Below are 23247 nucleotides of genomic sequence, written 5' to 3'. Positions count from 1 at the left end.
GGAAAAGGCGTCGCGCAAGGGGCGCCGGGAAGCGTAGTCCTCCGCCTCCGCTGCGCCACCGAATCCGACTCCGGGCGCCATCGCCGCCCGAACCTCCGCGAGACGAGGCTGACGCGTCGCCGGACGGGAGCCAATCGGGAGGGGGCGCCCCGGGGGGGCAGGCGTTTGAATCCGCCGCAAAGCCGCGGCCGAGGAGGAGGAGGAGGAGGAGGAGGCCTCGACTAGGCCCCAAAGCGCAGTATCGGGAGGAGGAGGAAGAGGAGGAAGCGGGCCCGGAATCCGCCAGGCCTCGGCCTGCCTCAGCGGCTCCCAGGTGCGCGTCTCACGGAGGGGAAGAGCGGGCAAAAGTCACCTCGGTTTGCCTCGGGAAAGCCCTCGAAATTTTACCTCAGGCCGTAAAAAAATTACCTCAGGATCGCGGCCCAAACTTTACCTCGGGCCGTAAAATATTACCTCAGGAAACGGCCAAAGTTTTACCTCAAGTTGAAAAAATTTACCTCAGAAGGGAGGCGGGAATTTTACCCAGAAAGCAGCCCAAACCTTATTTCAGGCCGTTAAAAAAAACACCTCAGGAAAGCGGCCTAATTTACCTCAGAAGAGAGGCAGACATTTTACCTCAGGAAAGCGCCCAAAACTTTATCTCAGGCCATAAACATTTACCTCTGGAAAGCAGCCAAAATTTTACCTCAGGCCGTAAAAATTTAGCTCAGGAGGGAGGCAGAAATGTTACCTCAGTTTCAAAATTTACCTCAAGGAAGTGGTTGAAAATTTTACCTCAGGTCTCAACATTTACTTCAGGAAAGCAGCTGAAATTTTATTTCAGGCCATAAAAATTTACCTTTGGAAAGTGGCCAAATGTTTACTTCAGGCCGTAAAGGGAGGCGGAAATTTTACCTCAGGCCTCCAAATTCACCTCAGGAAAGCGGCCGAAATGATCCCTCAGGCTCTGGTTGAAAATTTATCCCCAGAACAAAAATGTACTTTGATCTGAAACATTTACCTCAGGAGAGTGGCAGAGTTTTTATCCTCAGAAAACCCTGCCTCAGGAGGGAGGCTGGAAGTAGGCTTTTAGCTGAAGAGCTTGCCTCAGGGTCAGGGAGGATCATTGACCCGAATTGTCTCTGGAAAATGTGGTCCAGCCTGAAAACAATGGCCTCCGGTAGGTTGAAAGTTTCTCTCAGGCTGAAAAATGTGGCTGAAAGGCCACCGAATCGCCCTTCTTTCCCCTTTTTCCCTCAGGAGTTCCTAGAGATGTTTTTCTCCACAGAGAGCTGGTTCTGCTTTGGAAGCCGCTCTGAAGAAGTAAATAACTATCATCATCATCCTCATCCTATTTTCCTCTTTTTTTACCTTAGAGGTTATTTTATTGTTTTCCTCACTTGTTGAGGCGCCATTTGAGCAGAAAGGAACTGCAGGGATGGATGTGAGACGGCCGAAAGCTTACTTGCTACGCAGCCTTTAGCCACAAAGTGTGGCTGTGTACACACAACAACATATCATTTGAACTACACTCCTCCCTCCCCTTTTGCGGCTTTGACTGTTGGCGGACTTTGTTAATACGTTCTCTCTAGGGATATCTAGGTCCTCCAGCTCAACTCTATGGCCAACTTTAACCAAAGGTCACCCTGAAGGACCCAGAGATTATTCCTAGAGAGAAGCCTCCGCTGGGCCTTTGTAGCTCCTCCGGAGCAATTCTATGGTCCATGTCTGTCGGATGTTGACCACAGAGTTGCCCTGGAGGACCTAGAGCTTCCTAGAGAGGTGTTCCCTCCAGTAAAACCATAGTGTTTTTGTTATGGGTGGTCTTTCCGCGTTCGCGAGGGTCCTGTGCCCCTAATAGCCCCAGCGAATGTTGAGGGACGAGTGTGTTTTATTCACCATTCTAAAAGGAAAAAACGAATATACTGCAACCCATTTCCCCCAGAAAAAGGTCTTTGGGAGTGTAATCCGTTCTCTTTCTGACATTTCCCTCCTAGGTGTTATTCTGCGCCTGCCCTAAAACGCCCCGGACACCGCTGTCTTGCTCCTGTTTTACTCCTCGGAGTCTGTGGTGAGGTAAGACCGAGCCAAGATTTGAATTCAGGTCTCCACAGACTCAAGCTCTGAACTGCTGCATTGCTGCACAAAACTCAGCTAAAAGACTTCAGTCAGTGCAAAGCACACCAGTTTGAGAGGGCTTTAACTGCCCTGGGCCAGTGCTAGGGAGCCCTGGGAATTGTAGTTTATCGTGGCACCAGAGCTCTCTGACAGAGAAGGTGAACTGTTTCATGAAAGGACAGTTCCCAGGATTCCTTTGCCCTGAGCCACGGCAGACAAAGCGGTCCCAAATTGGATTGTTTCTGCAGTATATTTTGTATGAAATAATGGAAACGATGAGATTGATTCGGATGGAAATGGCCTCTTAATCCAAAGACTCCCCTAAGGTTGCGTCCTCACTGCAGCAATAATCCAGTTTGACACCACTTGAACTGCCATGGCTCCATCCTGACGAGTCCTGGTTTTCCATAGGCAGCTGTTGTGTGTCACTTGTCTTTTCAGGCTGCCTTTGAAACCCTTTTTTACTGCATTTTTAACTTGTGCTTTTTCTAAAAATACAATGTTTGTTTAGTTGTGTTTTAACTTGGGGTCTGCCCCCCCCCCCCCCCGGCAGTAAAAAGCCTTTTTTAATGGTTGTTCCTGGATTGGGAGAAAACTGGGATATGAATACAATAAATACATTTATTATTATTATTATTATTACTTTATTTCTACCTGGCTCTTTGGCCAAAAGACTATCAGAAGGGCTTACATTTTTTAAAAATTAGACATTTATTTAACAAATAGATATTCTTAAAATGTCATCAAACTATTTGGAGTGTTAAGCAATTTAAAAGAGATTCCATGTAACGAGATAAAATGGAGAAGAAGGCCATGCTGTCAGGAGCCTTGCCCTCAGTCCCTAAAAGCCGGTTGGGAAGGAAAGCTCTTCTCCTGTTTCTTATGAGATGGGGTGCGAAGGGAGGATACGGAGACTGTGCTGCTGCTGCTGCTGCCAGACTGCTGGCCGAAGAGGGCTTTTCTTCTTCTGCCGTCGTCCGCTTTGAAATGGGGCCGTCTGCGTCTGTGGAGAAGGCGGCTTGCTTGGCCTTGTTTAAAAATCAAGTTCTGATCAAAGTGAAGCAAGTGTTCATAGAACAGCCACGTCTTTTGCAATTGGTGCCTTTCCAGGGATGTTTCTACAGCACAGAATTAAGGCAACCGCTTTCACTGCTGTGACAGCATCTGACAGAATCCTGGGATTTGTAGTTTGGTGAGGTGTTCAGCCTGTTCTGTCAAGCTCTGGTGCCTCATAGAATCCTAGAGTTGGAAGAGACCCCAAGAAGGGCCCTGATCCAGTCCAACCCCCTTCTTCTGCCATGCAGGAACTCTCCATCAAAGCATCCCCAGAGACAGATGGCCATCCAGCCTCTCTTCCACCAAAATCTCCAAGGAAGGAGTGTTCCTCCTAACGTTGAGGTGGAATCTCTTTTACTGTACTTTGCATCCATTGCTCCATTGTTTCTTACTCTCTGGAGCAGCAGAAAACAAGCTTGCTCCTTCCTCAATGTGACATCCCTTCAAATACTTAAACAGGGCTATCATATCGCCTCTGAACCTTCTCTTCTCCAGGCTAAGAGAAGGTTAAGAGGTGATATGATAGCCCTGTTTGATATGTTAAGAGGTGTAATAATAATAATATTAATAATTAATATTTCCCGCCTCTCCCTGCGGATGGAGGCGGGATTATAGCAATAAAACAATTCCATATAAAATACAATTGTTAAAACAATGGCATTACTATTAATTCACTAAAATAACAGATCGTCAACTAACATTCATACAATCAGATCAGAAGCGGAGTATTTAAGGTCTCTTATAATAGATCAGGTGGGTAGGCCCTCCGGAAGAGATCCGTCTTGAGTGCCTTCTTGGAGGCATCTAAGGGGGTGCCACAATCTGGGGGCTGCGGCGGTGAAGGCTCTGTAAGAAGTTGTTGTGAGCCTGGTTTGGAGTCCTCCAGTCGGCTCTTTCCAGACGTCCTGAGAGCGTGGGGCGGATTGTGTCGGGATCGCCTCATCAAACTACAGAACCCAGGATTCTCCAGGGCAGTTCAGGTGGTGTCAAACTGTTTTACTTCTGGTGTGTGGATACACCGAGCATCATCTTATTTTGGAGTTGGAAGGGTTCCAGCAATTTCCCAAGCAGCTTAATTTAGGCTTATTGAGAAATGTGGAGGAATGTGTGTTGATGAGTCCATTTGTTTTGTGGATTCCTTTCCCCTCTGGGAGCCCATAGCCAGCCTGAAGCCCTTGCTCCTCATTCCTTTGGGGCCTCAGTGACCGCTTGGCCTCGCAGCCAGGCCTGGACTGACCGACCGACTGGGCGGCCGCTCGGGATCCTTGGCCTTTGGGGCTGCTGAGCCCTTGCTGTTCCTGAGGCCCAGAAATCTCTTCCAGAAGAACTCCTCCTCCTTCCAGCTGCCTCTCAAAAGCCTCCTCTTCCACTAAGCCTTTGGCCCTTTCTGAACCATACCTGGGAATGCCCCCATCCCTCCATCTACATTGCATGCTCTCTGTGGGACAGGCTGGATATACTTGTCTATAAGTCGGAAAACTGAAGCCCCAAGATGGGCTCCAAAATCCTAGGTCGACTTCTATACTGCTCCGTGAGCTTTGGGAAAGTTGTGGGGAAGGGAGGGAAAAGAGAGAAATGGGAGGTTTGGGTCCACATTTGGCCTGGCCAGACTGTGACCCTTGGGAGAGGTCCAGAGAGGGAGAAGGAGGGAGCAAAGTGGCCGTTTTCTTCCCCCATTTAGATTCCTTGTTACATGCCCCTGAGTTTGACCCTTGACTTATCCACGGGTCAAATCATGATTTTGGCCCTAAAACTTGCCCTTATACACAAGTATATACTGTATGTCACCTTACAAAGCAGAGATGGGCATCAGATGTTGCTGAACTGCAGCACCCAGCATTCTTCATCAGCTGTTCTGGTGAGGGATGCTGGGAGTTGTAGTCCTACCTCTGGAGAGTCATGCAAATTCACCTCTGCTAAAAAGCATAGTTAAGATAAACGTTTCGTAGCATTTTAAAGAGTCAAGGTTTTGTTTGGCACAAGGTTTTGTGGGCTGCTGCCCACTTGCCCAGCAGTGATGCTGCAGTTGGCAGAGGTTTATGGACATGCTTTGGGGACGTGGGATGTGGGAATCAGAAAGTGCAAACATGCAAAACTGATAACTACCATAACTATATAAGAAGTAAAAGTGGGTTAGAGGGACGTGAGAGATGTAGCACACCACCTTTGAGACTAACTGATATTTATTTATTTATTTATTTCGGTATTTATATTTAACCCGACAGTTCCCTGCCCTCAGGCTGACAATCTAAAAGACACGACACAAAAGGAGAAGGGAATGGTGGAGGGAAAGGGGATGAGGTCCAGTGGTTCTTCTCTCCCTCTGAGGCCTGGACCAAGGCAGATGGATTGGAGGGAGGCATGTTTTGGCATAAACCCATTTAGAGATCAGGTGCATCTGATGTATGCTAAAATTGGGAAGATTTGGAAGGGGCTGCGAGGCTCAGTCCAACCCCATTCCGCCTTGAAGGAGGAGTACGCAACAGAAGCACTCCTGGAAGATGCCCATCCAAGCCCTGCTGAAAGGCCTCCAGAGGAGAAGCCCACCGTCCGTAAACAGTGAAATACAGTTCAGTCTGAGAGTTGTAGGGTCTATTATTATTATTATTATTATTATTATTATTATTATTATTATTGGGAGGAATGCAGGATCTAAACCTAATGAATAAATGAAGCGGTCCCTTCCTCCCAGTAGCTCCCTTTGCGCCTGCTGCCATGTTCCCTTTAAAATGAAAGCGCCGCGGTTCCTCTCTTCCCCCTGATTTTTACTGACTCCTAGAGAAATGGAGTAGAACAGAGAGAGGAATAGCCCACAAGAGCTTTCCATTGCCAAACGGCCTCCCGCCTCCCCATTCCACAACATTCCCCTCCTTCGGGTTCTTTTAAACAGGCTGAGCCTTTTTCAAAAGCATTCTAGTTCTGGTACTGTTAGGAGAAAAAAGATCTCTCCTTGTGCCTCATCCCAGCCCCTGGCAGCTAGTCACCCCGCTTTCAGCCTTGGTCTGTGCTGCTGTGGGCATAGAATAAATAGGTGAGCGGGTGGTTAAAAGCGGGGGCTGATTTGTAGGTTTTTGTGGGTTTTTCAGGGCACTCTGTGAATGCCATGTTGCAGAAAAGTTTCTTCCTGACGTTTTGCCCGCAGCATCTGTGGCATCTGGCATCTTCAGAGAATGCTTTGGCTGGAAAAAGTGGGTCTGTGTATCTCCTGTGTGAGCCTGGGAACGCAGGAGGGATTTGCCTGTGTCTTGTTCTGGGAGGCTCATGCAAAAGAGGAGGATGAGCGTCTGCTAATTGGGGAGCATGATCTGCTGGGAAAGCCCCTGGCTCTTCTGATGAGTGGTTTCCCATTGGCATTTGCCGAGTCCTGATTTTGCTATTCCTCAGGACTGGGAGCCAAAGTCTTCTTTCCGGTTGAAATTGCCCAGGTGTTTGTGGATCTCACTGGCTTCCCTGTGCATCCTGACATGGGAGTGGTTGGCATGGTCCAGGACTTTGGTGTTCTCAAGCAGTGTTTTATGCCCAGGATGGTCTGTGGCATGTTCTGCTCCTGCGGTTTTTTCTGGCTGGCCCAGTCTGCAGTGTCTCTCGTGTTCCTTGATCCTTGTTTGCACGCTGCGTTTGGGGTCCCTATGGAGACTTGTCTGCCCCAAAAACCCACAAAAGACTATGGATGCCGGCCATGAAAGCCTTTGACTTTACTGTGGGGTGATTTATTTATTTTCTATGTGACATGACATGGAAAATCAGTCAAGATCCCTTTAGTGATCAAGTGATTTTAAAGTAAGCCTTGCTGCTGTTGTTAACTGCCTTGACGTCAATCTCTGCTCAAAGCGACATCTCCAAGACCCCTGTCCTCAACCGCTTTGCTCAGGCCTGTGGCCTCCATGCTTGAACCTGACCATCTGGCGTGCGCTCTTCCTCTCTTTCTATTGCCCTTTACCTTCCTCAGCATTATTGTCTTGTCTGCCTTGCTTCTCTTGACGTGGCCAAAGGATAACAGCCTTGCAGGGAGATTTCCAGCTTGATCTGCTCCAGGACCCATTTGTTGGCCTTTTTGGCCGCCTGCAGTATTTTCAGCACTCTTCTCCAGCCCCACATCTCAGATCACTTGAGCTTCTTCCTTCCTGTCTGCTTTCTTCACTGTCCAGCTCTTGCATCCATCCATAGTAATAGGGAATAGCATGGCTTGGACGGGTCTAATTTTTGTGCTGAGTTGAATGTCTTTACTCTTTAGGAGCTTCTCCAGTTCTTTCATTGCTGCCCTTCCCATTCCCAGTCTTCTGTTTTCTGAACAACGTTTGCTCTGAGGTCTGGGAAATCTTTGACTGTTTTGATTTCCTCCTCATCTAGAATGAATTCATGTCAGTGTTCTGTGTTTGTTGTTTTTGTTTTCTTAATGTTCAACATTTAAGCCAACTTTAGCACTTTCCTCTTTGATTTTCTTTAATAGCTGTCCTAAGCCTTTTTTGGTTTTCTGTTGTTTTCTTGTAAACTTTCTTGTGAGGCATTTCATTCCTAGGGCATCCTGTAATATCAGGTGGCAGCAGATGCTACATGGAACATGAATGCAAATGATATCTTCTCAATTGTTTCAATGTACTGCCCAGAAGGAATACTACTGGCAAAGGTGGAAGGGGCAGATAGGACTGGGTAAAGAAGCAACAAAGAGCCTGGAGGAACCTGGCAGCTGCAGAGAGGGCATTGCAGGGCCTGGAAATCACCCAGAGGCTGGAGGGGATGCTTTGATGGAGAGTTCCTGCCTGGCAGAAGAAGGGGGTCAGACTGGAGGGCCCTTGGGGTCTCTTCCAACGCTAGGATTTGATGACATTCTGTGAACCTCCAAAGTAGGGCTTGAGGGAGGATTTGAGAATTGAAGGGATCTAAAGGGCAACAGACAGGAGGTTTGACTGGTCGGTCAGTGGATGGTGGCTTCAAAGAGACGTCCAGTTGCTGAAAGACTTTTCTGAAGCAGAAGTATTAAAGTCTCACCAGCAGCATTCCTCTAAAGGGAGTGATGGAGAGCCTTTGCCTTGTATATGCAGGAGCGCTGGTTGCTGAATCCATGGCTGGAAGACGTCCAAGCCCTAAAAACATAACATGCTGAAGAACTTTTTGGCATTTTCCCCCATCCTAGCATACAGTCAGCTCTTAAACGTTTCATCCTGGCTTGCATTTAGGAATTGGATCCCTTCCCTCTTCCAGCTCTATCGCAGTCTATGTTTACATGAAGGAGGTATTTTCTATGTGCTGCAAGGCGGAAGCTGAGATAGGAGGAAAGGGGATTGCATCCAGTGCTGTTAATGCTCTTAGTAGGAACATGATGGTTCTGAGCTCTTATTTTGTAGGTGGGTACCATAGAATCCTAGAGTTGGAAGAGACCCCAAGGGCCCTCCATTACAAGCCCCTTCTGCCATGCAGGAACTCTCAGTGACAGAGGACTATCCAGTCTCTCTTGGAAACAGCCTCCAAAGGAGACTCCACCACACTCCAAGGGAGTATTTTCCACTCTTACTGTCAGGAAGTTCTTCCTAATGTTGAGGTGGAATCTCTTCTCCTGTAGTTTGAACCTGTTGCGTCACGTCTTATATTCTCTGGAGCAGCAGAAAACAAGCTTGATCTATCCTCAATAATGGCATCCCTTCAAATACTTAAAAGTTTTATATAGCCTGCCCAGCACCAAAAGCTGTAGTTCACTCAGTTAAATCTGCTTACAGTTGTCCAAATTTAAATCCATTGCTTACAGCTGTCCAATTTAATTCCATACCCTCTAATTCATCATATTCAATTGAAAAGCCAAAAGATACCCAGGGTGAGCTTTTGTAAACAGTTTTTGATTCACTGTCTCAACTTTTTGACTTGGAAATCTAATGCAGTTTAAATAATAGAGCATTCCCATCTAGAATCCTAGAGTTGGAAGAGACCATCCAACCCCCTTCTTCTGCCATGCAGTAACTCAATCAAGGCATCCCCATTGACAGATGGCCATCCAGACTCTATTTAAAGACCTCTAAGGAAGGAGACTCCACTACACTCCGAGGAAGGAGTGTGTCCCACTGTCGGACAGCCCTCACTGTCAGGCAGTTCCTCCTAATGTTGAGCTGGAATCTCTTTTCCTGCAGCTTGGATCCATTGCTCCATTGGGTCCTGTTCTCTGGAGCAGCAAAAAACAAGTTTCCTCCCTCCTCAATATGACATCCTTTCAAATATTTAAACAGGGCTATCATAGCACCTCTTAACCTTCTCTTCTCCAGGCTAAACATCCCCAAATCCCTGAGTCCTTCCTCATAGGGCTTCATGGTTTCCAGACCTTTCACCATTTTACTCACCCTCCTTTGGACACATGGCTCCAGTTTCTCAATGTCCTTTTTGAATTGTGGTGCCCAGAACTGGACACAATATTATTCCAGGGGAGGCCTGACCAAAGCAGAATAGAGTGTCACTATGCTTCTCTTGATCTAGACACTATACTTTTATTGATGCAGCCTAAAATTGCATTGGCTTTGTTTGCTGCTGCGTTGCACTGTTGACTCATGTTCAACTTGTGGTCTACTTGGACTCCTAGATCCCGTTCACAAGTGTAAGTCTCTCATTCAGCCAGGTGTCCCCCATAATCCTATATCTGTGCTTTTCATTTTTCCGCCCTAAGTGCAGTACCTTACATTTCTCCGTGTTGAATTTCATTTTGTTAGCTTTGGCCCAGTTTTCTAGTCTGTTCAGATCATTTTGAATCTTGATCCTGTCCTCTGGAGTATTAACTACTCCTTTAAGATGCTGCTGTTTAATAGTCTTGGATTTCTTAGCAGTCGGCGTGGTGTAGTGGTTTGAGTGTTGGACTATGATTCTGGAGACCAGGGTTCAATTCCCACTTGGCCATGGAAACCCACCGGGTGACCTTTGGCAAGTCACACTATCTCAGCCACAGAAAACCACACAGTTGGTTCACCTTTACTTGTTGTAAGTCAAAAGTGACTTGAAGGCATACAACAACCTTCCTTTGCCACCGGACCTTTGCCAGGAGCTGCGTCTGCTGCCGGGCGGCTCTCCCTGGGTTGTTAGAGGTGCGCAGCTGCGCACCGGCCCGGGGAGGCCGCCCACGGACTGCATTTTTGGGGACTCCCTGCTTCTTTTGCAACTCCACGGCGGCTCTGGTGAGCTGAATTCGGGACACCTGGGGGGAAGGCGGAGCGAGGGGCGTGTCGGGGCAGCGGCACGCTCAAAACCCAGCTTGCTTGGTCTCCTCCTCTGTCACGCCTCCCTTTGCCACCCGACCTTTGCCAGGAGCTGCGTCTGCTGCCGGGCGGCTCTCCCTGGGTTGTTAGAGGTGCGCAGCTGCGCACCGGCCCGGGGAGGCCGCCCACGGACTGCATTTTTGGGGACTCCCTGCTTCTTTTGCAACTCCACGGCGGCTCTGGTGAGCTGAATTCGGGACACCTGGGGGGAAGGCGGAGCGAGGGGCGTGTCGGGGCAGCGGCACGCTCAAAACCCAGCTTGCTTGGTCTCCTCCTCTGTCACGCCTCCCTTTGCCACCGGACCTTTGCCAGGAGCTGCGTCTGCTGCCGGGCGGCTCTCCCTGGGTTGTTAGAGGTGCGCAGCTGCGCACCGGCCCGGGGAGGCCGCCCACAGACTGCATTTTTGGGGACTCCCTGCTTCTTTTGCAACTCCACGGCGGCTCTGGTGAGCTGAATTGGGGACACCTGGGGGGAAGGCGGAGTGAGGGGCGTGTCGGGGCAGCGGCACGCTCAAAACCCAGCTTGCTTGGTCTCCTCCTCTGTCACGCCTCCCTTTGCCACCCGACCTTTGCCAGGAGCTGCGTCTGCTGCCGGGCGGCTCTCCCTGGGTTGTTAGAGGTGCGCAGCTGCGCACCGGCCCGGGGAGGCTGCCCACGGACTGCATTTTTGGGGACTCCGCAGCTCCGCAACTGCGCAGCTGCGTATTCCTGCTGCTGCGCAAGGGGCAGGAGGGGATTGTGTCCATGCCAGCATTAGAGGGGTCAGCTATTTTAGATCTGATCCTAACCAACAAGGATGACTTGGTTAATGGGGTGCAAGTGGTGGGATCATTAGGTGGAAGTGACCATGTTCTCCTGGAGTTTGTAATACAGTGGAAAGGAGAAGCCAGGCAGAGTCAGACACGCATCCTAGACTTTAGGAGAGCGGATTTCAGTAAACTTAGAGAAGTATTGAGGGCGATTCCATGGTCAGAAATACTAAAAGATAAAGGAGTTCAGGACGGATGGGACTTTCTCAAAAGGGAGATACTGAAGGCACAATCTCAAACAGTTCCAGTGAGAAAGAAAAACGGGAGGTGTCTCAAGAAACCAGGATGGATGACTAAGGAACTTTCAACTGAGCTAAGTTTGAAACGGAAGATGTAAAAGAAATGGAAAAAGGGGGAAATCACGAAAAAGGAATTCAAAGAAATAGCAGGCATGTTTTGGGGTAAAGTCAGAAAAGCTAAAGCGCAGAATGAACTCAGGCTTGCTAGAGAGGTTAAGAACAACAAAAAGGGCTTTTTTGGATATGTCCGCAGCAAAAGGAAGAAGAAGGAAATGGTAGGGCCACTGTATGGAGAAGGTGGGAAAATGCTAACAGAAGAGAGAGAAAAGGCAGAATTACTCAACACCTTCTTTGCCTCCGTCTTCTCAGAAAAGGAAAAGGGGCTCAACCTGAGGATAATGGAGCAGAGGACAGAATAGGGGAATTTCAGCACAGAATAAGTAAAGAGATAGTAGAGGAACACCTTGTTAATCTAAATGAATTTAAGTCTCCGGGACCAGATGAACTACATCCAAGGGTACTAAAAGAACTGGCAAAAGTAATATCGGAGCCATTGGCAATCATATTTGAAAACTCCTGGAGAACAGGAGAGATCCCAGCAGACTGGAGGAGGGCAAACGTTGTCCCCATCTTCAAAAAGGGGAAAAAAGAGGATCCCAACAATGATCGTCCAGTTAGTCTGACATCAGTTCTAGGAAAGATTCTGGAGCAGATCATTAAACAGAGAGTCTGTGAACATCTAGAAGGCAATGCCATCATCACAAAAAGTCAACATGGGTTTCAGAGAAACAAGTCATGCCAGACAAACCTAATCTCCTTCTTTGATAAAATGACCATCTTGGTAGATGAAGGGAATGCTGTGGATATAGTATATCTTGATTTCAGTAAGGCCTTTGACAAGGTTTCCCATGACATTCTTGCAAACAAGCTTGTAAAATGTGGGCTAGACAAAGGAACTGTTAAATGGGTCTGTAATTGGTTGACCGGCCGAACCCAAAGGGTGCTCAACAATGGCTCCCTTTCATCCTGGAGAGAAGTGACCAGTGGGGTCCCACAGGGCTCTGTCCTGGGCCCAGGGCTATTCAACATCTTTATCAATGACCTGGATGACAGAATTGGAAGCATACTTATCAAATTTGCAGATGACACCAAATTAGGGGGAATAGCTAATCCTCCAGAGGACAGGATCAAGATTCAAAATGACCTGAATAGACTAGAAAGCTGGGCCAAAGCTAACAAAATGAAATTCAACACAGAGAAATGTAAGGTATTGCACTTAGGGCGGAAAGATAAAATGCACAGATATAGGATGGGTGACACCTGGCTGAATGAAACTACGTGTGAAAGGGATCTAGGAGTCCAAGTAGACCACAAGTTGAACATGAGTCAACAGTGTGATGCGGCAGCTAAAAAGGCCAATGCAATTTTAGGCTGCATCAATAGAAGTATAGTGTCTAGATCAAGAGAAGTAATAGTGCCACTCTATTCTGCTTTGGTCAGGCCCCACCTAGAATACTGTGTCCAGTTCTGGGCGCCACAATTCAAAAAGGACATTGAGAAACTGGAGCCATGTGTCCAAAGGAGGGCGACAAAAATGGTGAAGGGTCTGGAAACCATGCCCTATGAGGAACGACTTAGGGAGCTGGGGATGTTTAGCCTGGAGAAAAGAAGGTTAAGAGGTGATATGATAGCCCTGTTTAAATATTTGAAGGGATGTCATATTGAGGAGGGAGCAAGCTTGTTTTCTGCTGCTCCAGAGAACAGGACCCGGAACAATGGATGCAAGCTACAGGAAAAGAGATTCCACCTGAACACTAGGAGGAACTTCCTGACAGTAAGGGCTGTTCGACAGTGGAATGCACTTCCTCGGAAGGTGATAGAGTCTCCTTCCTTGGAGGTCTTTAAACAGAGGCTGGATGGCCATCTGTCAGGGATGCTTTGATTTGGATTTCCTGCATGGCAGAATGGGGTTGGACTGGATGGCCCTAGTGGTCTCTTCCAACTCTATGATTCTATGATTCTAGAGCAGAGGATGCCTGTAGTGTCAGACCTCTGTTCTTTTAGTTGCTTGGGAAGGGGAGGGGGAGGATATGGATGTGGGGAATGCTTTGGCTGGGGAGGAAGAGGGTAATATCTGCATGAGCGGAGCTCCCATTGAGGTGGTGTGGGGCAGGGGGAGGTATGGCGGTAGGAGAAGGGACTTGCGTCACAGAGGAAGGCGAAATCGATGCGTCATATCTATCTCCCCTTCCTGTCCCCCTCCTAACCAAAGGGCCCTGAGGGTCATTCCAACCGTGCCACAAACCCTGTCGCTGCTCCTGTGCAATGCCAGGTCGATTAACAACAAGACCCACATTATCCACGATCTGTTGGAAGATAGTAATTGCGACCTGGCTTGCATTACCGAGACCTGGCTTGGGCCTGAGGGAGATGCTGTGTGGGCACAGGCCCTCCCTGCCGGGTTTTCGGTGAAGGACCAGCCCAGATTAGGTGGGCGGGGGTGTGTGTGGCCTTGGTACATAAGAACACCTTGTCTCTCACCAGGAACCACATCCGTCAAACTTCCTTTATCGAGTGTATTTACTTGACCCTTAAGGCTAGGGACAGTCTAGGGCAGGGGTAGGTAACCTGCGGCCCGCGGGCCAGATGCGGCCCAGCGAGGCCTTGGGACCGGCCCCAGCCCAGTCCTGCCGCCGATTGCCGCCGCGGCCTTTGGGGGGTAATTGTCTATAGAAGCCTCAGAAACATGCATGTATATTAACATTTTTTAAAAAAATTTTTCGCGTGTCCTCCATTTTTTTAAAAAAAGTGTCTTCCATTTGAAAATTTTGTCCTACATTTGTCCTGGTTTATTTATATATTTAATTTTTTTTAAAAAAAATATTTAATTATTTATTTTTTGGTTTCGGCCCCCCAGTTGTCTGAGGGACAGCAACCCGGCCCCCGGCTCAAAAAGATTGCCTACCCCTGGTCTAGGGATTCTGTTGGTGTACCGGCCACCCCGTGCACTAACGGACTCCCTTAATGAGCTGACACAGTTGGTTGCGGAGCTGATGCTGGAAACACCCAGGCTGCTTGTCCTGGGTGACTTCAACATCCCCTTCGCGGCCAACTATGTTCCACCCGGTGTGGCTTGGGAATTCATGGATACCATGACGGCCATGGGCCTGTCCCCGCTGATCTCGGGTCCAAGGCATTTTGCGGGTAATACACTGGATTTGGTTTTTTGCACGGATGCGGAAAATCCGTGAGCGGAAATAACTAATATTTCCCCCCGTCATGGACGGATCATTTCCTCGTGGAGGCAAAAATCAAGGCCTCTACCCAGATCCCCCCGGGGGTGGTGGACCTATTAGGATAGTCCACCCTCGAAGGCTGATGGAACCCAAAAGGTTCCAGGAAGCCTTAGAGGGGAACATGGTTGGAAATGACGGCGACTCTGTTGATGCCCTGACTGGTATCTGGAATACCGGTCTCTCTATTATGTTAATATAAATGCATGTTTCTGAGGTTTCTATAGACAATTACCCCCCAAAGGCCCCGGCGGCAATCGGCGGCAGGACCAGGTGGGGGCCGGTCCCAAGGCCTCGCCGGGCCGCATCCGGCCCGCGGGCTGCAGGTTGCCCACCCCTGCTCTAGGGCTATACACAGTATCGCTCCCAAGCGCCCTCTCAGGCCTGCTTCCAAACGTAAGCCCTGGTATACAGAAGATCTCCGGCGAGGAAGCGGGTTCTGCGACGGCTAGAGCACCGCTGGCGGAAACACCTACGCTTAGCCGACAAGGCTCTCCTGGACCACCTTTTGGAGGACTACGGAGAGGCAATACGAGCAGCTAAGAATTCGTTCTATGGTGCTCGTGTCGCGTCCGCGGAGTCGCGTCCAGCAGAGTTGTTCAGGGTAGTCAGGGAGCTAACTCAGCTCCCTCCCACCCTTAACCAGATCCTTGAACCTACTAAGGCCTGCTGTGACCAATTTAACAACTTCTTCACGGATAAAACCTCTCGGAAAAGCGAAGGTCTTAACGCCGGCATTAGGGCAGAACCTAGAGTAGAGGCATCCAGAGCCTCCGTAGACTCCATTAAACTGGATCAGTTTGAGTTGGTTAGTACCGAGGATGTGGACAAGATCCTTCGAAGCGTTCAGAAGACAACCTGCTCCCTCGATCCCTGTCCCTCATGGCTAGCGGCTCAGGGGGGACCGGTGGTAACTTCGATGTTACACCGGATTATTAATACATCTCTGAGGGATGGGCAATTTCCATCCAGCTTGAAATTGGCCACTATAAAACCGCTGTTAAAAAAGCCCTCCCTCGACCCCCTGATGCATAGTAATTATCGGCCAGTCTCGCTGCTGCCGTTCTTGGGGAAGGTGATCGAGAAGGCAGTTGCAATCCAGCTTCAATCAATCTTGGATGAAACGGATTATCTGGACCCATTTCAAACTGGCTTTCGAGCGGGTTACGGGGTTGAAACGGCCATGGTCGCCTTGGTCGATGATCTCCGTCTGGGCATCGACAGGGGAAGCGTGTCCCTGTTGGTGCTCTTGGACATCTCAGCGGCTTTCGATACCATAGACCATGGTATCCTTCTGGAGCGCCTGGCAGAGGTGGGAATCGGGGGCACTGCGCTCCAGTGGTTCCGCTCCTACCTCTCCGGGAGGTTCCAGATGGTGCAGCTGGGAGATGTGTGCTCCGATAAGAGGGCCCTTGTATCTGGGCTCCCTCAAGGAGCCATTTTGTCTCCCATGCTTTTTAACATTTACATGAAACCGCTGGGAGAGATCATCCGGAGACATGGGGCGCGGGGTTATCAGTACGCTGATGACACCCAAATAGTCTTCTCTATGTCTCCGACTGATGCAGTGACTGAGGATGGCGTCTCTCCTCTCGTGGCCTGTCTGGAGTCAGTAATGGGCTGGATGAGGGAAAACCGACTCAGTCTGAATCCAGAGAAAATGGAGGTACTTGTGATAGGTTCCCCTGGTCCAGGAATGGCGGTGGTTCCACCTGTCTTGAACGGGATCACGCTTCCTGTGAAGGACTCCGTGCGCAGTCTGGGGGTGCTCCTGGATTCGTCGCTCCACCTTACATCTCAGGTGGATGCGACGGTCAGGAGCACCTGTTATCAGCTTCGGCTCATCTGCCAGCTGCGCCCATACCTGGCCCAGAGGGACCTTGAAACGGTAGTACATGCTCTGGTAACCTCTCGATTGGATTTCTGCAATGCGCTCTACATGGGGCAGCCCTTGTACCATACCCGGAAGCTACAAATGGTACAGAACATGGCAGCCAGACTGGTCACTGGTACATCCAGGGCCAGTCATATTACACCTGTACTTAAAGATCTGCACTGGCTGCCTATTCGCTTCCGGGCGCAATACAAGGTGTTGGTTATAACCTATAAAGCCCTACATGGCTTGGGCCCAGGATACCTGAAGGACCGCCTCTCCCCATACAATCCGCCCCGCACCCTCAGAACATCTGGGCAGCAGTTACTGAGGGTCCCAGGGGCAAGATTAGCCTCCACATCGAGGAGGTCGTTTACCATCATCGCCCCGACCCTCTGGAACACGCTGCCCATAGAGCTCCGCTCGGCCACCTCCCTGGCCCAGTTCAGGAAGGAATTAAAGACCTTCCTGTTCCAGTTAGCATTCCCGGACACAAGTTCCAGTTAGTCTCCCCCCCCCCCCCCCCCCGGACAGCAGTGGCAAGCTGGCTAGAATGGGGTTCTTAATGTGGGTTTTAATTGTATTTTTATTGTATTTGTATTTGTGATTGTTGATATGCTGTGCACCGCCCTGATTGTAAGAAGGGCAGTATAAAAATAAAATGTTTATTTTATTTATTTATTAACAACAACAACAATAAGAATACAGCTTGGAGAAACTCAGAAATCAGAAGTGAGGTTACTGAATGCTCAAATACAGTTAAGCTGGGGAGACTGTTGTATAATTTCAGCATTGGCTTAATTGCTAACCCATTGAAAACACTTAATGCAGTGGGTCCTCCACATTCGATGGGTTGAACATGAGTCAACAGTGTGATGCGGCAGCTAAAAAGGCCAATGCAATTTTAGGCTGCATCATTATAAGTATAGTGTCTAGATCAAAGGAAGTAGTAGTGCCACTCTTTTCTGCATTGCTCAGACCTCACGTGGAATAATATTGTGTCCAGTTCTGAGCAGCAAAATTCAAAAAGGACATTGAAAAACTGGAGCCATATGTCCAAAGGAGGGAGACTAAGATGGTGAAGGGCCTGGAAACCATGAAGCCCTATGAGGAGAGACTTGGGGAGTTGGGGATGTTTAGCCTGGAGAAGAGAAGGCTAAGAGGGGATATTATAGCCCTGTTTAAATACTTGAAGGGATGTCATATTGAGGAGGGAGCAAGCTTGTTTTCTGATGCTCCAGAGAACAGGATCCAGAACAATGGATGCAAGCTACAGGAAAAGAGATTCCAGCTCAAAGTTAGGAGGAACTTCTTGAGAGTCAGGGCTGTTTGACAGTGGAACAAACTCCTTCCTCGGAGTGCAGTGGAGTCTCCCTCCTTGGAGGTCTTTAAGCAGAGGCTGGATGGCCATCTGTCAATGGGGATGCTTTGATTTGGATTTCCTGCATGGCAGAAGAAGGGGGTTGGACTGGATCAGGGCCCTTCTTGGGGTCTCTCCCAACTCTAGGATTCTATGATTCTGTGGTTCCTATGAATAAATACCATGCGCACCTGTCACAAACCTGATATTAGTTTTTTGTGGGTTTTTTGGGTTATGCGGCCGCCTTCTTCTAAGCGTCTATTCCTGATGTTTCTCCAGCATCTGTGGCTGGCATCTTCAGAGAAGGCTGGCATGTTGACTGACTTGATAATCTGTGTATTGTTCTATTGTTGAATGGCAGGGTCTCAGGGTGTCTATTTAATTTATGATCCATTGTCTGCTGGGAAAGCCCCTGACCTTTGGTGGTTTGCGTTTGAAGGGCCTTGATTTTGGTGTTTTTAAGGACTGGGAGCCAGACAGTGTTTGATATTGGTATTGCTGACTCTTGCCAATCTGACCAGGCGCCTGTTTAGTGCATGTGCCCTTAAGCGTCTAAGAGCAGCTAGAGTTGTGATTTTGAGTGTCAGGAAGACTTCCCTTTTACTATCCATGTAATTCTCATTTAGGTTACTCCTCAAAGGGTAGTACCAAGTGATTTCAGCTTCTCTGCTGTGAGAAGGTCTTTGGAAACCACAGTGTTTGAAGGCTGGCTGCAGTTCAGGACCTCTTCTGCACAAAATTCACACCTCGTTGTTTAGCGCCCAAAACAGCATTATCTGCCCAGGAAACAAGATTTGAAAACATTGATTATGAAAGTTAAAAAAGAATTAAATAATAGTATAAGAGAGAAATAGCGGCACAGGCTGAGTTTTCCTTCTCTGGAATCCTGAAACCCCAAATCCTCCTTTTTTCATGGCTGGCTGAGACAGTGACACCTTTCCTTCCTGAGGGCTCACTGCGCACTCACAGGGTACACTAACTTTGCTTCATGCACAAAATGATTTAAAATATTGTTTAAGATTACTTTCAGTGTGTGTGTATAGAACATAAACGAGTTTTGTGTTTGGGTCCCATCTCCAAGACACCTCAATATGTGTGTGTATGCAAATACAGGTATTCCAAAGTACTTCCGGTCCCATGAAATCTTGTGTCTTTGAAACTCACTGAGCTTTTCATGCAGGCTGGGACAGCTTCCACAGAAGAGGGGTCTGGTCTGTGTATTTGTGGTCATGGACGCAGTCTGTTTTCCAAAGAGGCTTCTGAGCCAGAAAACCCATTCCCTGGGCCTCCTCCTTATGGGCCTCTGCCTAAAAAGCTCAACATCAGCTGTTGGCTTAGTGACAGTAACTAAAGAGGTTTGCAAAACACCAGCGTCACAACCTTTACCACTTATTTCTGAAATCCATTTCAGGCGATTTGCTTTCCTCATGCTTTTGCTGTGGAACTAGGCTTATAACCTTCCCAGTTTAACTTTTAAAGCTCTTCTCTCTGTTTCTTTCTTAAGGGTTTCATGGGGTACTGACATGCTTCCAGCTTATTTGGTTGCAGGCATCCACTCACTGTTGTAAATCCTCATGTATAAGTCTAGAGATTTAGGTCCAAAAATTGACCCAAAAAACCTGACTCGCTGTATCCTCTGGTCAATGTAAGTGCTGTATCTTACCTCTTATTGAAAAGCGGGAGCCATCCCCTGGTGACAAGCAAGAGTTTGATCTGTCTGGAAGCACGGAGTGAGCACAAAGCAATAAGAAATCATCATGGAAACTTGTATTTGTATCCCGCTTTTCAGTGACAAAACAATCAAAGTGGCTCACAACATATTAAAATATCCACATTCACAACGTTCTGTCCCAAATTCCCCCCTTAAAACAGGATTAAATATGTTACAATTAAAATATCTATTAAAAACACAATAAAAAGAGCTATGTCTGCTGGAATTTTGTAAGTTCTTTGACACTGTTTTGCTTTGCTTCATCTTTTAGATCCTTTGCTATATGCTCCTAAGTTTTACCCTTGTCTTATCCACGAGTCATAGCAAAATCCACCATTTTAGCCCCAAAACTTGCCCACCACTTAGACATGAGGTTGACTTATAGTTGAGTATATACAGTAGTCCCACCCCACAAACTCTTTATTTCTTTCTTGCACTACAAAGTGCGGAAAACTACCAGTCAGCCTTGCGCATCAGGTTTTAAAGGGCAGAGTAATTGCAAAGAACACTGAAATGCTTCCATCCCACTTTCTAGTTGCAGCCTTGGAGAGGGTCTTCTTCTCTGTGTTGTTTTCTTCATCTCCCGCCTTTCTCACAATACGGGGCCAAGTCTTTGCAGCCCTCAAGAGAGGCGCAGTGTCTACTCAAGCTAGAATTTCCACTGACTAAAGATATGGTTAGGTTTCCCAGGGTCATCATTATTTATTTCACACCCTAAAGAAAGAAGGGGCAACAAAGCATTATTTTCAACCCTTTTAAAAATACATGCTTTTTAAGGAATGTAGGTTAATATCTGAATAACAGCATGAAGTCCTACAGTTACTCTCTTAATGGAAGCAATGCCCTTTTTATATTAAAGGAAGGAGGCTTTGCTATGTGAATGGAGAGCCACCCTGGTCCCTTAACAAATATCAGTACTTGCCCCCTCCCTGCCCAATGGAGACATTGGAAAACTTCTTCCAAAATGCATCCAAGGGTGAGTTTTATTTGTACCAGGCTCCTTTTTAGTTCACATTCCCATGTTGGTGTCCAAAGCTATCTCTCTATACTTCTTGAACCTGCTGGAGGTAGCTGTGAAGGCAGCTGTTTATTTTTGCTCAGCAAAGGGTTCGGGAGGCAGTTGCTGCTGGAGGCTGTTGCAGGATCCCCTTCTTTTCCCAGCTCAGGCTTCATTGCATTGTTCACTGTGGATATGCTGCTGCAGCGATACACCAGAACTGGGTTTCTCAAGCCTTCTTTCACCCTCCTCTCAATACTGGTGCTGCTAAAAGAAACTTTCAGCTAGACCGAGGAGAAGGGAGCTGAGCAGGTGCAAAAAGGCTTTGTAAAAAGGAGCCTGACTCTCAAGAGGGTCTGTTAACTGAGGTATACCTGTATTTGTGAGGGCAGGGATGGATTGGGCCAGAGTAAAGGAAAAGGGACAACATGGGGCAGGTAGGCAAGGAAAAAAGAGCCACTGCAGGGTTCCCTGTTTTCCCATAGTTATCCCCAGTGTGTCATCTCTGCTGGTTGTCAGAGAGGCCCTGTTTGGGGATATTACAAACATATTTCCTCTGAAGGTCACAAATGGATGGCTCTTTGTATATCCCTCGGGTGTCCTAAGTTGGGAATGTGTAGCCTGATGGAAAGAAGGTCTAGAGGGGACATGATAGTCAACAAGGCTGGATGGCCATCTGTCGGGGGTGCATTGATTGTGAGTTCCTGCAGGTCAGAATGAGTCTGGACTGGATGGCCCTTGGGGTCTCTTCCAACCCTAGGATTCTGTGATCTCTAGTGAAAAGGGTGTTATAAATAAATGTTGTTGTTTCTGAATGGTGAGCGCTTTAGGACAAATAAAAGTGGAGTGTATTCTTTTACACACAGTGTCATCAGACTAGGGAACTCACTGCCGCAGGATGGTAGTGATGGTTGCCAACTGGGGTGGCTTTAAAACATGATTGGATAAATTCATGGAGGTGAGGGCAATCAATGGCTACTGACTCTCTCTGTCTATCAGTTGCAGGAGAGGACAAGATGGAGGGCCTCTTGTAGGCAACTGACCAGTTGCTGTGTGAAGAATCCCTTGGACTAGATAGGTCTTTGGTCTGGCCAAACATGCCTCCTCATACATTCTTAAAAAGAGTTTGGATTTTAAAACTAGGGAGACCCAAGTTCAGATTTCCAGTTAACAATCATTGGGAGACATTTGGCAAATCATGCCTTGTCTTTCTCATGGCTGTCAAATAGGACAGTCCAAAGTATTTTAAACATAATTTGCCATATTCTAAGGCAAAGTGTTTATGAGAGTATGCAGAGAGAAACCAACAAACAAATGGAAATCATGCTGCTGAGGTCATTTTTTAAATGAATTATGAATAAATATGCAAAGGGATCTTGTAGCACCTTCGAGACAGAAAGAAAGACGTTGGTAGCATGAGAATTCATAGACTCGAGCTTCCTTCCTCAAATGATGATATTGACAAACAGTAAAATGTGAAGTTCACTTTGGTAATAAAAGTATCTGAGGTTTGGAATTGTACAAAAGATACGCTGCGGCAGAGCTGGAATATATAGTAAACCTGTGAGGAGGTGCTCATGAAGCTGTAGTTGAAGTCAGGCCCCTGCAAATGGTGGACGGACTTTGTGTAAAATCTGAGTAACGCTGAACCAGTCACGCAGCAGAGCCCTTTGCGCGGATTACTTGGCACAGAAGCAGCCTCCTTGATTGCTTTTCCAGGGACCGTTGGCGCTGCTGCCAGATGGCATCCCTGTCTGTGTGCCATCTGACGTAGTAGAGGTCAGCGCAGCTACTTTGCTCGTTGCCCTCTTTATGCGCTGATCCCTTGGCCAACTCACTTTTGTGCCGCCTATTTCTCCCTTACTTCACAGCCAACACGGCCCACTGCCCTGTCTGGATTGGGCTCTCTACTTTTGGGGAGGTAGAAAGTATCCTCACATCTGTTTTTGGTGTAACCTCCTCTGCCTTGTGTGGGACCTTGTGTCGCCGGCAGTTGAGGTTTTAAAATCTTGTGCTGTGGGAGAGAGCTTGCAATAAGAAACGTAGCTGAGAGGATTTTGCTCCCTCAGCCTTATACACACACTAAGTTTAACACAGAATGTAGTTTAACCCTTAGTTTCAAGCCAAAATTTCTTGTTGTGGTGGTTAACTGTCCTCAAATCGATCTGGACCCTATAGATGAGACATCTCCAAGACCCCCCCCCCTGTCCTCCACTCCTCTCCTTAATTCCTGCAACTCCATAAAACCCATAGTGACCTCCTTGATAGAGTCCATCATCCTCCATCTGGCCTGTGGTCTTCCTCCACCTTTCCCAGCATTATGGTCTTTTCCAAGGAGTCCTTCCTTCTCATGACGTGTCCGAAGGAGGACAGCCTGACTTTGGTCCTCTTGGCTTCTTCCAGGGAGGTTTCCGGCTTGATCTGCTCCAGGAGCCATTGGTTTGTCCTTTTGGCTGCTGTCCATGGGATCCTCATCCCTCTTCTCCAGCCCCACATCATCTCAAAGGAATGGATTTTCTCCCTGTCTTCTGTCTTAACTGTCCAGCTCTCACATCTATACATGATAACAGGGACTACGATGGCT

General features: G+C 47.9%; 1 protein-coding gene across 2 annotated transcripts in view; it reads left to right on the top strand.

Moving 5' to 3' along the window:
- Positions 1-41: 41 nt before the first annotated feature.
- The window catches only part of NUMA1 (nuclear mitotic apparatus protein 1), a 95623-nt gene continuing 72417 nt past the window's right edge, over positions 42-23247 (top strand). Inside the window, exons 1-2 of one of the 2 annotated variants that reach the window (XM_089513190.1) lie at positions 42-313; positions 1977-2055. The gene's annotated coding sequence lies outside the window, so the exon portion shown is untranslated. The remainder of the gene's footprint in view (positions 314-1976; positions 2056-23247) is intronic. The other variant, XM_089513191.1, reaches the window with a different exon arrangement.

This window comes from Sceloporus occidentalis, unplaced genomic scaffold (assembly GCF_023333645.1).
Source record: "Sceloporus occidentalis isolate IW3139 unplaced genomic scaffold, rSceOcc1.0.p SCAF_2, whole genome shotgun sequence".
NCBI lineage: Eukaryota > Metazoa > Chordata > Lepidosauria > Squamata > Phrynosomatidae > Sceloporus > Sceloporus occidentalis.
Note: the sequence above shows the minus strand (reverse complement) of the source record. Positions and strands in the feature narration are given on the sequence as shown.